We start from the raw sequence: 15570 nt of genomic DNA on the forward strand, positions 1-15570 counted from the left end.
TATACGTGCAGATACGTAAACCTTTTATGACTTTTGTATCAAAAGCAGACATGCTATAATACTCGCAAGTGAAATATAATTCTACGAAAGAAAATGGAGAAAATGAGTTTCTTTGGCAGTATGTTCTTCCTTTTTCATTACAAGTTTCCACTTTGTTGTGCTCCTGTTACATTATAATCCTGCTCGATTCACGCGCGTAAAATTTCACTCTGTTGCACTATATCGCATCATTGCCATCTGCCGATCATCTGTGAGAAACGCGGTTTACTTTGTTTAAAAGCGAGAAAACGTCTAATTTAACAAATAGGATTTTCATCAACAGCGAGAAGAGCATATACGATGTAAAGGAGGCTGTAAGGGCGTTCTAGGTCTTACGGTGGTTGTCACGATGCCGGAACTGGCGCCGAGCAGACACGTCAAGGGGGAATCAGAATCGCTATTGGGAAAACCATCACGAACATTTGTCCCTCGCGCCATCAAAATTCTATCTTCTGAGATATTTTTCGCGTTTCCGAGGTCATCGCCACTCTCCTTATCTTTGCTTTACGACGTATATGTTAAGGAAATTCGAGGATTTGGGAATACAAATTATTGGCTATATTTCCATACAACAGTTATACACCTATATTCCTCTCTAAGAACGTCTTGCACGCACGCTGGTTGCCAACCGACTAGCCTAGATTCTTCTAACATCTGGCAACAGTCTTTTGTCTCCACTGAGTCCTTGACGCCCTCTAACCCTTACACACACACTCTCATGTACAGTGTAAATGTATCACTTCCCTAACACGCCTCCTTACATTTATACTGTACACTTAATTTTATTTACATACTTGTCGAATTAACAAAATATTTAACATTTATCGCTTTCTTTATATTTCTCTTATTTTACATTCATCCATGACCTAAACCTTTCAAATTTCTCTCTACACAGTGCCTTCGTAAAAATATCCGCAGTGTTTTCTTCTGTACTTACTTTTATTATGTTTATCTTATTTTCCTTTACGTACTCGTGAACGTAGTGGTAATGAACTTCGATGTGTTTAGAATTTTTTGTAAAAGTTCCGTATTTTGCTATACTCATTACTCCAGAGTTATCCTCATAGATTTTTACAGGGTTATCGTCTACATTTACATCGAAGATTTTCATTAGTTCTCTGATAGTCATTACTTCGCTCACCGCTTCCGATAGAGCTACATACTCTGCATACGTCGAGGCTTTTGTCACACACCTTTGTTTTTTAGACTTCCATCCAATTACATTTCCATACAATCTAATTACATACCCAGAAGTCGATTTCCTATCTATATGATCTCCTGCCCAATCAGCGTCCACATAACAATCTATCGTTTCGCATTTTTCATTTCTTTTATAATGTAGCCCTAAATCTCTAGTCCGGTACAAATATTTCAATGTTCGCAAGGCATATTTAAAATGTGTCTCGTTACAACAATCTTGAAATCTACTCAGATAATTCACACTATAACTTATATCGGGTCTGGTATTTACACTAATATACAGCAATGCGCCAATTAAATTCTTGTATCCAATGTCCTCTCTATTTATCTCAGCTTTTTCAATTTTTAAGTTGGTCTCCATAGGTGTACAGTACAATTTGCTGTTATGTAATTTATATTTGTTTGCTAATTATTCTATGTATTTCTTTTGGCTTAATCTCATTTCATTTTTTAAATAATCATACTCTATATTTATTCCAAGATATTCTTTTACTTCACCTAAATCTTTCATTTCAAATTTATCAGTTAATAATTTTTTTTTACACTTTGTATCTTCCCTTTGTTTTTACTACAAATCAACAAATCGTCTACGTATATTAACAAATAAACAACATTTTCTCCCTCTCCATAAGTATATAGGCACAGCTCTATATTGTTCTTTTTAAAACCTAATCTCGTCACATACTTATCAAAACACTCATACCAGTCCCTCGGACTTTCTTTTAACCCATAAAGCGCTTTCGATAATTTACAAACTCTATTCGTTCCGTCCGCATATCCCTTTGGTTGATTTACATATACCTCCGAGGTTACTTCACCATTTAAAAAGGCAGTTTCTACATCCATTTGCTCAATTATTAATCCATTTTGACAACAATATGATAGCAATATCTTAAAGGTCTGATTACTCGCCGCTGGAGAATATATGTCATCGGCTACGTTTCTTTGTTGAAATCCCCTTACCACTAATCTAGCCTTATACCTGTCCTCTGATTTTTTCGTGTAAACCCATTTTACATCTAATACTTCTTTGCCTTTTACCCTTTCTACCAATTTCCAAGTTTTATTCTTATAGAGACATTCTATTTCCTTATCCATAGCCTGTTTCCAAACTTCATTATTTTCGCAACAAATCGCCTCCTCAAATGTACGAGGGATATCTACTTTACAATAATTTGCATGAATCTCGCAAATATTTTCCTTTTCTGGATACCTTACTGGAGTTTTCTTAATACGTGTAGATCTCCTAGGAGTGTTTGAGCTTTCAATACTACTATTATTTTCATCTTTCCTACCTTCTAACTCTTCCTTATCCATACCATCCAATGAATAGTTATCTTCGCTATCATTTCTATCTGCCTCTAATGAATTTTCCTCAAAACCGATACATTTAGTGTCTGTCTCTATGACCTCTACATGTCTAGCTATTGTTATTTTCCCACCTAATAAGACTCTGTATCCTACTTCACTATATCCTAATAGAATTCCCATATCTGCCTTCTTGTCCCATTTGGAAACTCTTTTTTGTTCTGGCCTTCTTACAAAAACTTTACTTCCATATAGATGTAGATTTTTAACACTTGGTTTTCTCCCGAAGAATATTTCAAAAGGTGTCTTTCTTTCTATAGTATTCGCTAATATTCGATTTTTCAAGTATGCCACTGTACAAACTATTTCCGGCCAGTACCTTTTATGTACTTTCGCTTCCGCTAACAAGCAACGCGCCATGTCCATCACTGTTCTATTATACCTTTCCGCTGTCCCGTTTAATTCATGTACGTATGTTGGGCAATTATTTATTCTTATACCTTTATCCCTAGCAAATTTATAAATTCGATTATTTAAATATTCTTTACCATTATCGCATCTTAATATTTTTAACCTCTTGCCCGTTAAATTTTCGGCTTCATTTACGAACTGTACGAAAGAATCAAAGACCTCATCTTTTGATTTTATACAATAGATCCTAGCTATTTTACTATAATCATCGATAAATGAAATGAAATATTTTTCTCCGTTGAATCCGGTGGTCTTAAAGGGACCACATACGTCCGTATGAATAATTTCCATTATTTCCCTAGCCTTAGTTCGATTATTTTTGAAAGGTAAGTTATGCATTTTGCTTTCTATACACACCCTACATTTCAAAAGTTCCTTTTCAAATTCATTCGGTATGCCAGTTACTAGCTGCTCTTTACCCAAAATCTCTAAATATTTAAAATTTACGTGTCCTAGCATCCTATGCCATCTTTCCTTTTTACTCATACCACTACGTTCGGCGCTGTTTACTAAGTGCTTCTTCCCTTTCAATATACTTTTTATTCTATATGTCCCATTTTCTTTGAACGCTACAGCTGTAAGTTTATTATCCTCATCTATTATTTTCGCAATATTTCCTTTGGAAATAACCGTATTCTTATTGTCTGTTAGTTTACCTAAACTAATCAAATTTGCGGACATTTCTTTCGCGTAAAATACTTTCCTCATATTTATTTCATTTTGTTTTCCGAATGCTTCGAAATAACTTATAACATTCCCAACTTTTGTCGCTTTTATCGGTCTATTATCGCCTAAATATATATTTACCGGTTCTTTTAGGTCGATAGATTTATCGAAATAATTTATATCATTAATTATGTGATCAGTACAACCGCTATCTAATAGCCACACTATTTCGTTCTTACTTATCTCATTCGTCTCACTGCTGTTTGCTGCGTGCGCCGTTGCTATCCATATGCCTGCTCTTGAGTTTCCATGCTCGCCCGTGCCGGTTGTTGATTGACGATGAAAGTTTCCACGTCCTCTGCTCGTATTGCCTTTGTTCCCTCTTCCTCTGTTTCGACCACGTGTTGGCCCATGCCAATAGCCGTTACTGCTTCCCGCTTGGACGCCATTTTAACACTCTCTCGCAAAGTGTCCTAATCTTCCACATCTGAAGCATCCTTCCTTTTTTGCAGAAAAGGCGTTGGTTTGCCTTTCTCCTCGATTGGATTTATTTTTCTTCTCTGCTACCTCTATTTTATTTTTTACATACGCTACCGTTTGATCCTCTTCTTTCAATGCGTCTATTATGTCCGCCATGTAGCTGTATTCTTCGGGTAACGTATTCAGCATGTAATTCAGCTTTTCCCTCTCACTTACTTGTGCGCCCGCACTTTTTAATTCATTGATTAATTTCTCAAAATCGTTAAAGAATGATGCTGAATCACTGTAGCTCTCCAGTCTTATGTTTTCCAATCTCCTTCTGCATACGATCTGCAGTGCCGTCGACTCTTTCAAGTACATTTCATCGAACCTTTTTATTATATCATACGCCGTTTTTCCTTCCCTAACATACTCCAATTGTCTGTTCGATATTGCACTATAAATTATATTAATCGCCTTCAAATCCTTTTTGTCCCAGTCTTCATCGTCTCTTTCGTTCATCATTCTAGTTGTAACAACCTCGCATTCCTTATATTTGAGAAACATCGTGATTCTTTGCTTCCACATTCCATAATCCTCACCATCGAATATAGGTATCATGATTTCCGATCTCTCCATTTTAATTGATTCCTTTTTTTTCTTTTCTTACTCAAGCGTTCCTACGTGCTCGAAGTATATTTTTTTTCTGAAAGTTTTTTTTCTTTACTGAAAACTCACTCGCAAGATCGTAACCACGCACTAAATATCTTGCAAAACCAGTAACCACGCTCTGCTACCATGTTAAGGAAATTCGAGGATTTGGGAATACAAATTATTGGCTATATTTCCATACAACAGTTATACACCTATATTCCTCTCTAAGAACGTCTTGCACGCACGCTGGTTGCCAACCGACTAGCCTAGATTCTTCTAACATCTGGCAACAGTCTTTTGTCTCCACTGAGTCCTTGACGCCCTCTAACCCTTACACACACACTCTCATGTACAGTGTAAATGTATCACTTCCCTAACAGTATAATATCTCGATTTTACGGTAGTTAAAAATTTGTATTAATTTGGAGAACCTTGCAAAAGTACGCAGATTTGCTACGATAGTCAGATAGAGAGTATCGGCAGAGATCTGTACCTTTATCGTGAAACTCTCTCACACAACTTAGATGCTACTAGATATCGGTTCTCGCAGCCAACCATTCCGTAATAAACGTAGATCATCCAAGAAATTTCTCAATTGTCATCCGTTAATTTCGCGCAACTTTTGCTTCATTTTAGCTACGTGGGAACCTATTAGTGCGCAAATGTTAACCCTTCTCCTCTGTGCTAAATATCGTTCACGCGTAGAATCAAAGTTGCATAAAACCGCGTACAATTGCATCAGGGAATTTCTAATAATTTTCTCATCTCGCAGGACGAAAACAGGCTCACGAATGATCCCTCTGTCCTGGCTATCGAATGTACCACAAGCACGTAGTTTCAAGTGTCCGTTCGCTAGAAAATGCGAAACAATTTATGGTCAATCGTCGAGTGAACGGTGCGATTGTCGAGACCGGGAATCAGAAACGCACTTCCATGATCATTTCTATCGTTGCTTGATCTGTTGCTGCGCAATGACCGACCAAGCTGTTGATTTTTCTTTTTCTGCGACGCTGCTATACTCTACACTCTATGCTCTATATCGTTCTTTTGTCCGCTATTTACCTTGTACGCGAACTTTTTATCGCTAGTGGATTGCAAAAAGGTCGAAGCCGCGGTTGCGCCTACCCGCAATAAATATTTTACGTCTTCGCTGGGGTTTTACTTTATTTCAAGGACAGTCAAGTTAAGCCATTGCTCAGCTCCTCCTTTTTTTATCACGAATTTTACGTGACAATGCGTAGGTCAAGGTGGACGTAGATCGTAAGACAAAGGAAAGTATAGATAAATAAGAGAAGGTGTATTTAAAAATAATAAGTTATTTATTATAGTTTATTTAATGTGTATACAGGCCATTCGTATTATAGCGGCGATAGCTAGTGTTAAATTAACAATGACAGTTTCTATCGTAGTTAATATTATATTGGTTATTGGCCATGACAAAGGCGAATTTTGATAGCCCTGGCCGAGGTCGGTGATCTGGATCTATAACAAATAATACTATATTAATATAGCAAAGAATCAGGGGAACGACTATTTCGCGGCGTCGATTAACATAATCGTAGCGAGAATTTACGCCTCTCGCTGGCGCGTTCTCCTAGCGACCGCGTCTCTCCGCGAACGGTCGTAACAAAGGTGAACTTGCCTTTTCTCACAGATCGGACAAGCAATCTTGTCTCCCATCAAAGGCGCCATGATCTTAGGAATCATGTCCGGGGGCCTCGCCAATTCATTACCCATGGTCCCCTCCGAAGCAAATAAATCCGCCACAGCGCTTCCGGGGCCGAGAAGCGGTATTACCGTTAGATTGGCAAGCCGATTCGTTATTCATTTAATTTCATATAGTCTTCCGCTCCTTCGTCGCTGCACTCCGTTTAGCCATGGACGCCGCGTCCGGGGGACCATTCCCCACGCCGACGCGGCGTTCATGTTACCGGCGGTACCACGGGGAGGTAGGAGTGCGACTTGAGCAGACGAGACCGAAGTCTTCCCTGTCCCTGAGCAACTATCACACTCCTAGGGGCCCACAGCACAACCATTTAACAGCGGCATGCTGTTTACAGGCCTTAAGAGGGTCATAGTTACTCCCGCCGTTTACCCGCGCTTTCGTTCCATATTAATTCTCTATATCGATAAAAATAACAATGTAAAACAAAAATTAATAAGATAACTGTTCGCTCTATTTATTTAATACTATCGATAAAGTACTCGCAGTTTAATTGCAATCGCTCCAGCGATTTGAGAAGAAAGTGTTTTTGATGTATACTTTGATGTGTGGCGGTACTCGACAACAAATACCGCCATTCGACACTAATTTCTGTCGGACGACGGCAGCGCAGTGGTTAGCGCCTTACGTTACGAATGTTCGGGACCCGGGTTCAAATTCCGGCGACCGGAGTTCGATATTTCTTCTACGTATCAAAAACGGAAGAAAATCAGCAGTACCCCATCGGCGACATCTACAGCCAGCAGCTCAATTATCACAGACAACACGGACACCTCAGATATAATACTTTGATGTGAAATTTGTATACATAAATGGTCACTTTTAGTAATAGAGACCTCTAGATTCGTAAGAAATAAATGTCACACTTGAATATCATCATTCGCAATACAACTAACATTCATTCCTTATAAAATGTTCAAAGTATAAATTTTGTCTACCCACTACGAGAAATACAGTAAATTTTGATCAGTATAGTAGTAAGTACAGCAAATTGAAGTCGTTCGTCCTGAATTCTTCGTCATTTTATTACGTCGTCAAGGGATTAACTCAACAACGCGTATAATTAGATGAATTGTACGATATTATACTTTTTGATAATTTATACTTGCATAGCCTTAGCAATGCTACGTCTACTTTGACTAGAACAGACAGCGAGCTGTCTGTATACTGATCATGCACAAAAATAGCATTGTGTTTACACTGGAGCTGGCGAACAACTCGTGAACAGAACACGAGCAGATCTGTTCGCGACTGTACAGCCATATAATAGGTGGAAGTGATACAGTAAAGTCGTAAAGCATTAAGTAGACTCATCAATTGATCTAAGGCTGTATACATTCTGCACCTACGCAGGCACTCTTGCGTCAGTTGTCTAAAATGTTAATTCAATTGGCTTAATTAATTTAATATCTATTTCGATATATCAGTTCATAATACAGACAGGATTTTTGATTGCTTACTTTTTAATTGCTCTTAGCAGCTATTACGGAAAAACCACGTTTTCTATCGCTTCGTTAGAATTTTGCGTTACAATTAAAATTGCATCAGAATCGTTCTGAAACTACCAATTTATTCATGTTCCCAAGTACGTTACTCTTCTTGAAGCATTCTGTTACAAACTTTAAAAACTAGTCCATATATCCTTAAAAGTAAGAATGGAAGTTTTTCACTTTTATAAACAAAAATTTTAAACGACAACAAAGTTAAATTTTACTTGGATATCAGTATATTTACAAAACTTACAGCAGCGATTTCTAACCCTATCTTATTTATTTTTAGAAAAGTGTAATCTAACGATTTAAGAAAATTATGTATTATATCATAATTGTTTGATGATAAATAACATACAACTTGCTTCGAGATAATCTTTTCACGGAAATTCCACTTGCCTCAATAAAAAAGATTTGCTTGTATCGCAGAATGAGCAAAAAGCGACACGTGTAGAGGTGTCTATGAGAACTGGTGTGTTAACTTATGGCTATATGACGCTATCATATTATATGATGAATTGCGCGACTGTGTCAATAGTTCATGACACGTTTAGCGATATCGAGAATGTAGCCGCCAGATCCCGATAGGTTATATGAAGCCAGATTTTCTGCATCCATAAAGTGATTTTTACACATTGATCCTTAACGAATCTTTATAGGTGTCCACTATCTTCGATGTCCGTATCATAAATCTTAATTTTAAAACACATATTTGCCTGAAAAATAGAGTTTGTCAACATTGTAAATCGTTTGTCTTCCTAATTACACGTTATTAACATAGGAATTTAACATTGTATCAAAGCTATTAAATCTTTGAATGCAAGTATGCCATACTTTTTACTTTTTCTTGAGGGAAAATCTTATGAGCACAACAATTTCAAAATAAATAACATACTTTTTATTTGCTTGTTAGATTAAATTTATGCTTGTTTCGACAGTTCTGAACATTTTAAAAGTATCGAATGATGTTAGAAATATCTGCTTTTTTGCAAAGTTTGTCAACTATTTTTAAATCTATTTCTCTATTACCTTTAACATTTAATCAAAAAAATCAACAGAAATTGATTTATCACGTTTATCATCTCTTGTGATTTTTACATAAAGTAATACCAATGCCACTGCAAGGGATATTTTGTCTTCAAGAAGCCAGCGCGTGTTGACGACTCTAAAATTTTAAGACTTGAACTTAGCAATAATCACTGGATAAATTATTGGATCAATTTATGAAAACAAATGCATTTATGAAATTCTTATTATAACATGGACTATACGAATACTGTACAAGTCAATACTCAAATGAGATAATCACGAAGGTTTCAATAAGTCGCTGACAATTTTTAGATTTATTTTATTTTCTATAAGTGGCCTAATGCCTATGGAAGCTAATACACATTTAGCTATTGCAGAGACATAAATTAAAGGATTCGCTTAGATAATATAAGTTTAATCATTGTATTTAAGTATTTAATTTGTCTAAAAATTTATTTTTTTTAACTAAAAGTAGCTTCGTTTATACTAAAATGATTTTGAAAAAAATTGACTGGCATTAATAATAACATAATAAGAAAAAATTTTCTTAACAAAATTTCAATATTTATATGTACATATGTTGCGTTTTAAAACATGCAAGAAAATATGTGAAATCTTTGTTGGCAAAGCGTGAAAGAAGGCTGCTTCTGAATAGAAATCTTAGGGCATGTGTTAGCTACAATAATCATTGGTTTCTCTAGGATTTTTGCTTTCTGTCACGTTCAATAGCCGACTACGTGTTGTGCATCTCAAAAGTAATTTAAGAACGATATAGTTGCAGAAGTTCCGAGCTGGGCAATTTCGTAATCTTTCTGGGAACTTCTAACGCTTCACGTTTGTCCTCGTTAGGAGGAGACGCGTCTACGAAGGTGGTTGCAACAACTCAGATATCGTTGATTTAAAAATTAATATCAACGATATTCACAATTATACTTAATCCTAGGTTCAACTAGTTTAACTAGGGTTTTTTGCAATTTTATATTTTCAAGTAATTTAAGTATATTTCGTAATATATCGAATGTAAATACGAAACTCGAACAATAAGAACGATAACTAAATTAATATTACGTCCCCATGATACAGTATAATTACATTATCAAACGCAATATCGAAAGATCATAGCAAGCTTCTTCCTATTCGAAAATATAAATTACTAATCGAGGTATGTATGTATGCTTTCAAATTACATTGTTTTATATCATCTAATGCACATACATACATAGGTGCATTTATCACCTACCTTTATAAACATTATTTATATACCATCACAAACTTTATTTACGATAAAGGAAAACGAAAATACAAAATTCTATTGAATAACGAAGATATTAATCCCAAAAAAATTAAATATCGATTGAATGTTTTTTATTTTACTTGGTAAATACAGTTCTTAAGGTCTTGGAATTCAATTCTCTGTTTTAATATTTTTAATATTCTTTCCATAAAAAATACTAAATTCTACGGACGAATTAAGAAACTGTTTAATGGAAGAACGGTAAAAAATAGGAATAAATTATTTACAGAAAATAATGCGTAACATGTGAAATTGTTTAAAATACGTTATTAAACATAAGAGATATTCACTAAAATATTTAACGTTTTAAAAGAAAAGGTATCTATTACTTTTATTTTATAATTAAAACTAAAAATTTTAGTATTGATTGTGTAATATTTTTTGGAATCTATATACTTTATTGTAATATAATGTAGTATAATGAATACAAATCCTTTTTGCTGCTTAAGCTTTATTTATGCTACTGGTGCTCAATTTATTTTGCAAACCACTGCAACCACTTGCAACCACTTTCAATCAAACTAATTAATACTAATAATATGTCGAAGATGAAAGAACACCGGAGCCTTTGGAATTTTGGATAATCCCGCAACATTGTAATGTAGAGTCTACTGTAGCTGTAATTAAACAATTGTAGTTATTCAATCCGATTGTAATGGTCCGAGATTTGTTATAATGAGCTTGGGGACAGTCAATCGCCAAACGTAGCCGCGGTCAAGGGATGAACGCTTTGTCTAACAAAGGTATGGAGTGTAGCGGCACAAGAGTTAGAATTTGCTTCAAAACATGTTGTTGTTTTGCTTCGGAGTATCAAGACCGTTAGGTCACAGGTATTGTAAGGATTTATGAACTCCGGGCGAAACAATGGCGCCGCTACATGTAGCCGTAAAACAAGACGAATTTGTATCTTTTGACCTTCTTCTGACGATTATAAATAAACGAACGTGGTCGCAAGCGATTTAGTATAAACTGTGACTAAACGACTGTATAGATATCGTTTCGCGACAAGATCTGTTTTAAATACACTAACGAATACACATATTGGTAGTCTCATTATTCGATCCCCTACAAATTGGTGACCGCGACGTGATTGGAAGTGATAAAGTAATCGCGAGTATTAGAGCTTCCGAGATGACGAGTACCGACAAAAACGAGCTCGGTAACATGGACGCGGTAAACGCCCAGCTTCGCATACCACCGTTCTGGGCGGATGATGTAGAGCTGTGGTTTAACGTGCTAGAGGCACAGTTCAAACACGCTCGGATTACGAGTGAGGAGGCCAAATATAATGCCGCCATCGCGAACATAGACAAACCGTATGTGCGACTCATCCGCGACATCGTAGCCAATCCACCGGAGAGCGGGCAGTACGTGTTCCTTAAAAACGAACTTATCAAAAGGCTGGGCGAGTCAGACGCCCAACGCCTACGCAAAATAGTCGAGAGTGAACAAATAGGCGACAGGACGCCTTCTCAATTCTACCGGGATCTGAAAAGCCTCGCCACCCCGGCAATATCAGACGAACTTATCCGGACTCTCTGGGAAGGCCGACTCCCGGTGCACGTGCAACACGTCCTAGCCGCCGTCCAGGATAAGAGGCCCGAAACTCTGACCGCGATCGCCTGACAGCATCTACGAAATACACCCGGAACTAGGACAGGTTGTTGCGGTCAGTACAGACCGAACCACGGCAGGAGGCAATCCAACAACGTACGGCGGCGGAGTAAACGATGCTATGGCGCCATCAACGCGCTGAAGGAACAAATAACGCAGATACAGACGCAGGTAAGCGCGTTGACCATCGGGGGCCGCCGGCGACCATGCCCCTGCGCGAAAAACCGTCGCCGTTCGCGATCCCGAAGCCCGTCACGGCAGGGTGGCTTATGCTTTTATCATGCGACGTACGGGGAACGCGCGAGAAATTGCACCTCACCGTGCACATGGAAATCGGGAAACGGAACCTGTTCGAAGAGCTGTGCCGGTTGCTCGGCGTCACGCACCTGCGCACATCGGCCTAACATCCTGCGTCTAATGGGATGGTAGAACGCCTGCATAGATAGCTTAAAGCGGCGATCAGGTGCCACGACACGAGCAACTGGGTCGAGATTCTGCCAATTGTGCTGTTAGGAATTAGAACTGCGACAAAAGAGGACCTAAACGCAACGGCGGCCGAGATGATATGCGATACCGGCATACGTTTACCGGCAGAGTTTTTTCTACCAACTAAGCAGCGAGCTACCACGGAATTTGCAACCCTGCTTAAGAAACAAATGGAGAAAGTCCCGCCTCAGCCTGTGACGTAACACAGGGAAAAGAAAGTATTCACTTTCCGCGAAGTGGAGTCCTCTCCCTATGTATTCTTGCGACACGACGCAATTAGAGGCCCTTTACAGCCGTCTTACGATGGACCGTTTAGAGTAATGCGAAGAGGCGAGAAAATGTACACCATCAAGGTTAACAATCGTGATATAACGGTTTCCGTCGACCGGCTTAAGCGAGCATTTGTAGTATCAGAGGATCTCGACGCGAGAACCGCCGAAACCTGTAACATACTTATTCCACTAGAACAAATGAACGCTCGCAATGAAAGCGACGTGAATAGCAACAACGAAGGAAACACTAGTAATAGGTATGTTACACGGTCAGGCCGAAGAGTCCGTTTTCCTGATTGGCTACAGGCAGGTTTCGGCTAGGCATCACAAAAGATTACACACGGGGACTTTCTCTGCAAAAGCAATAAAACGTTATCACTGGTAGGGGGTGATGTAGCGGCACAAGAGTTAGAATTTGCTTCAAACCATGTTGTTGTTTTGCTTCGGAGTATCAAGACCGTTAGGTCACAGGTATTGTAAGGAGTTATGAACTCCGAGCAAAACAATGGCGCCGCTACATGTAACCGTAAAACAAGACGAATTTGTATCTTTTGACCTTCTTCTGACGATTACAATAAACGAACGTGATCGCAAGCGATTTAGTATAAACTGTGACTAAACGACTGTATACATATCGTTTCGCGACAAGATCTGTTTTAAATACACTAACGAGTACACATATTGGTAGTCTCATTATTCGATCCCCTACAGGAGTAACTCCATAGATCTCCTTAAAAGAAATATTTGTGACGGCGTGCGACAGTAAACATTCCAACGGTTTCTGTCCCGTGCCTCGCCACATGCAGATCCTATTCTTCGGGTATGATGGTTACCAGATGCCACGGGCCGTTATAAATCTTAGGATTTAGTTAACTAAAGTCCTTCAAACAGACAAACAGTCTTTGTCCCAACTACGGGAAAATAGGGGAGACCTATTTTTTTCAACGAACGGCGTCTCCCACTAGCAACTTTTCCTCGAGGGCGGCTAGCATCTTTTTCTAACCACCGATATAGAGATTGACCAATTAGCAGCAACGTCAATTTCCCTTACTTTCTGAACGAAGGCTATCCTCGACGAATCCGATGATCCCGTGCCCTTAGACACGCCTCATATAGTTTTCCTCTGTGGCATCATCGGGACGGAAATTCATTCTCTCTCGCGATCCCGTCGACTAAAGAGTAACGTCTTTACGATCAGCAATTATTTCACGTTTTACCAACAAAGAGTCAGACTTAGATTTTGTGAGAACGTTCATCTATCATCCCGTTAACCGCGGATTCGTTATCGAACCTGAGACCATCATCACTAGCGTCGCGAGTGCCTAATCGCCGTGATTAATTGTCAAGGCTGTAACATTATTGTAATAAATTACACCTGTGTTGTACCGTATCAATGGCTAATCCCCGTGAAGATTCAGTTGACGCCCACAACCCTATTCCTAGCGCTAACCCGACAAATATATACCATATGACACATACCGACCCAATAGTACACCAGATATAAAGGAAATGAATCTATTCTACTCGAGTATCACCAAACATCCATCAGAACAGAAAAAAGGCATTCTAAGGAACAAACCTTGAACAATGGCAGAAAACACAACAACGAAAAGGTCGCCATAACGATGTCAGAAATGGAAAATCTCATTAGTGGGCAAGCAAAGCAGGTAAAGCCATTTCCAATAATGCTGAATTTTGAGCACTCTTCTAAAAGTATAACGTATAGTATAATATAATATAGTATAATATAGTATAGTATAGTATAGTATATAGTATAATAAAAGTATAAGTATAATAACGTTACGAAGTGTCGGTGGTCTTTCAACATATCCTGGACGTCCAGATATACTGCTAATTTCCAAAACGCATTTTACAAACCGCAGTTATTGTAAAATACCGAGATACAAAGTATACTCTGCCAGTTACCTCAGTGATAATGTACATGTAGGTTCCGCATAATGATAAAAGATATTATTAAACGCAATGTGTTACGATCTTTTATGGAGGCTTACCTACAAACTACAAACGTAGTCGTAGAAAGTCGTCGTAAAATATCAATGAAAATGTACTTAAACTTGTTTAATGCAGCTAAACACTCTTATCGAAGAGCAAGGGTAATAAACGCGCAAGGAAGCAATCTACTGTAAGCGACACAAAGGCTGCACGTACAAATCCTTGCAACTGGAGAACTTACATATTGCCCTACCCACGAAAGATCTGATGTACTAGATTTCTTCGTCACAAAAGCGATAAATCAAGAAAGTTTCTCTGTCTAATCATACTTAGTCCTGGAATCAAAACATACAGCAATATCGGCAACTATCACGAATAAAAGCATTACGTATAAGAAAAAGCCACCTACGTTATGTAATGCTACCTATAATGCTAAAAAACTTTTGATTAATTCCAGAAGACGGGACAGAAAAAGAAATGTCACTAAAAGCGGAAGGACAAATAGATGGAGCTGTAGATCATTTTATCCACGCAATACAGGCAGTTGTGTGGAAACCCACTCCATCGTCGAAAAGTAAGAAACCTTCATCGCTTGAACGAAATAAGAGAGTTGTTAATTCAAAAAAGAAGAAGATGGCAAGAAACCAAACACTTGTATGATAGAACGAGACTAAACCAAGCACACAAAAAAAATGAAACACCTGCTACAAAGAAGTCGAAACGATTCGTTCAATGAATTCCTGAAAAATCTCGCACCTAATACAACCACAGATCATTCATCATGGAAATCCAGAAAAAGATAAGACAGCTTATGAAACCTGTTCCTCCGACAAAAATGGAAATTGGAAACTAGGCAAGGATTGAGATAGAAAAAGCGGAAATGTTTACCGAGCATCTTTCAAAAGTGTTTCA

The 15570-nt window shown here is 38.0% G+C and overlaps 1 long non-coding RNA gene across 3 annotated transcripts; it reads right to left on the reverse strand.

Annotated features, from left to right (window-relative positions):
* Positions 1-6097: 6097 nt before the first annotated feature.
* LOC143305080 (uncharacterized) lies at positions 6098-15344 on the reverse strand. 3 transcript variants are annotated; one of them, XR_013061754.1, is made up of 3 exons: positions 14285-15344; positions 6440-9175; positions 6098-6279 (listed from the first exon to the last, which is right to left on the reverse strand). It is a non-coding gene; the product is annotated as an uncharacterized LOC143305080 (long non-coding RNA). The 3 variants fall into 3 exon arrangements; XR_013061755.1 differs by lacking the exon at positions 14285-15344 and having other exon boundaries at positions 6440-8726; positions 9040-10087; XR_013061753.1 differs by lacking the exon at positions 14285-15344 and having other exon boundaries at positions 6440-10094.
* Between the last annotated feature and the right edge of the window lie 226 nt (positions 15345-15570).

The sequence above is a fragment of the Bombus vancouverensis genome, unplaced genomic scaffold, assembly GCF_051014615.1.
Source record: "Bombus vancouverensis nearcticus unplaced genomic scaffold, iyBomVanc1_principal scaffold0080, whole genome shotgun sequence".
In the NCBI taxonomy this organism is placed as follows: domain Eukaryota; kingdom Metazoa; phylum Arthropoda; class Insecta; order Hymenoptera; family Apidae; genus Bombus; species Bombus vancouverensis.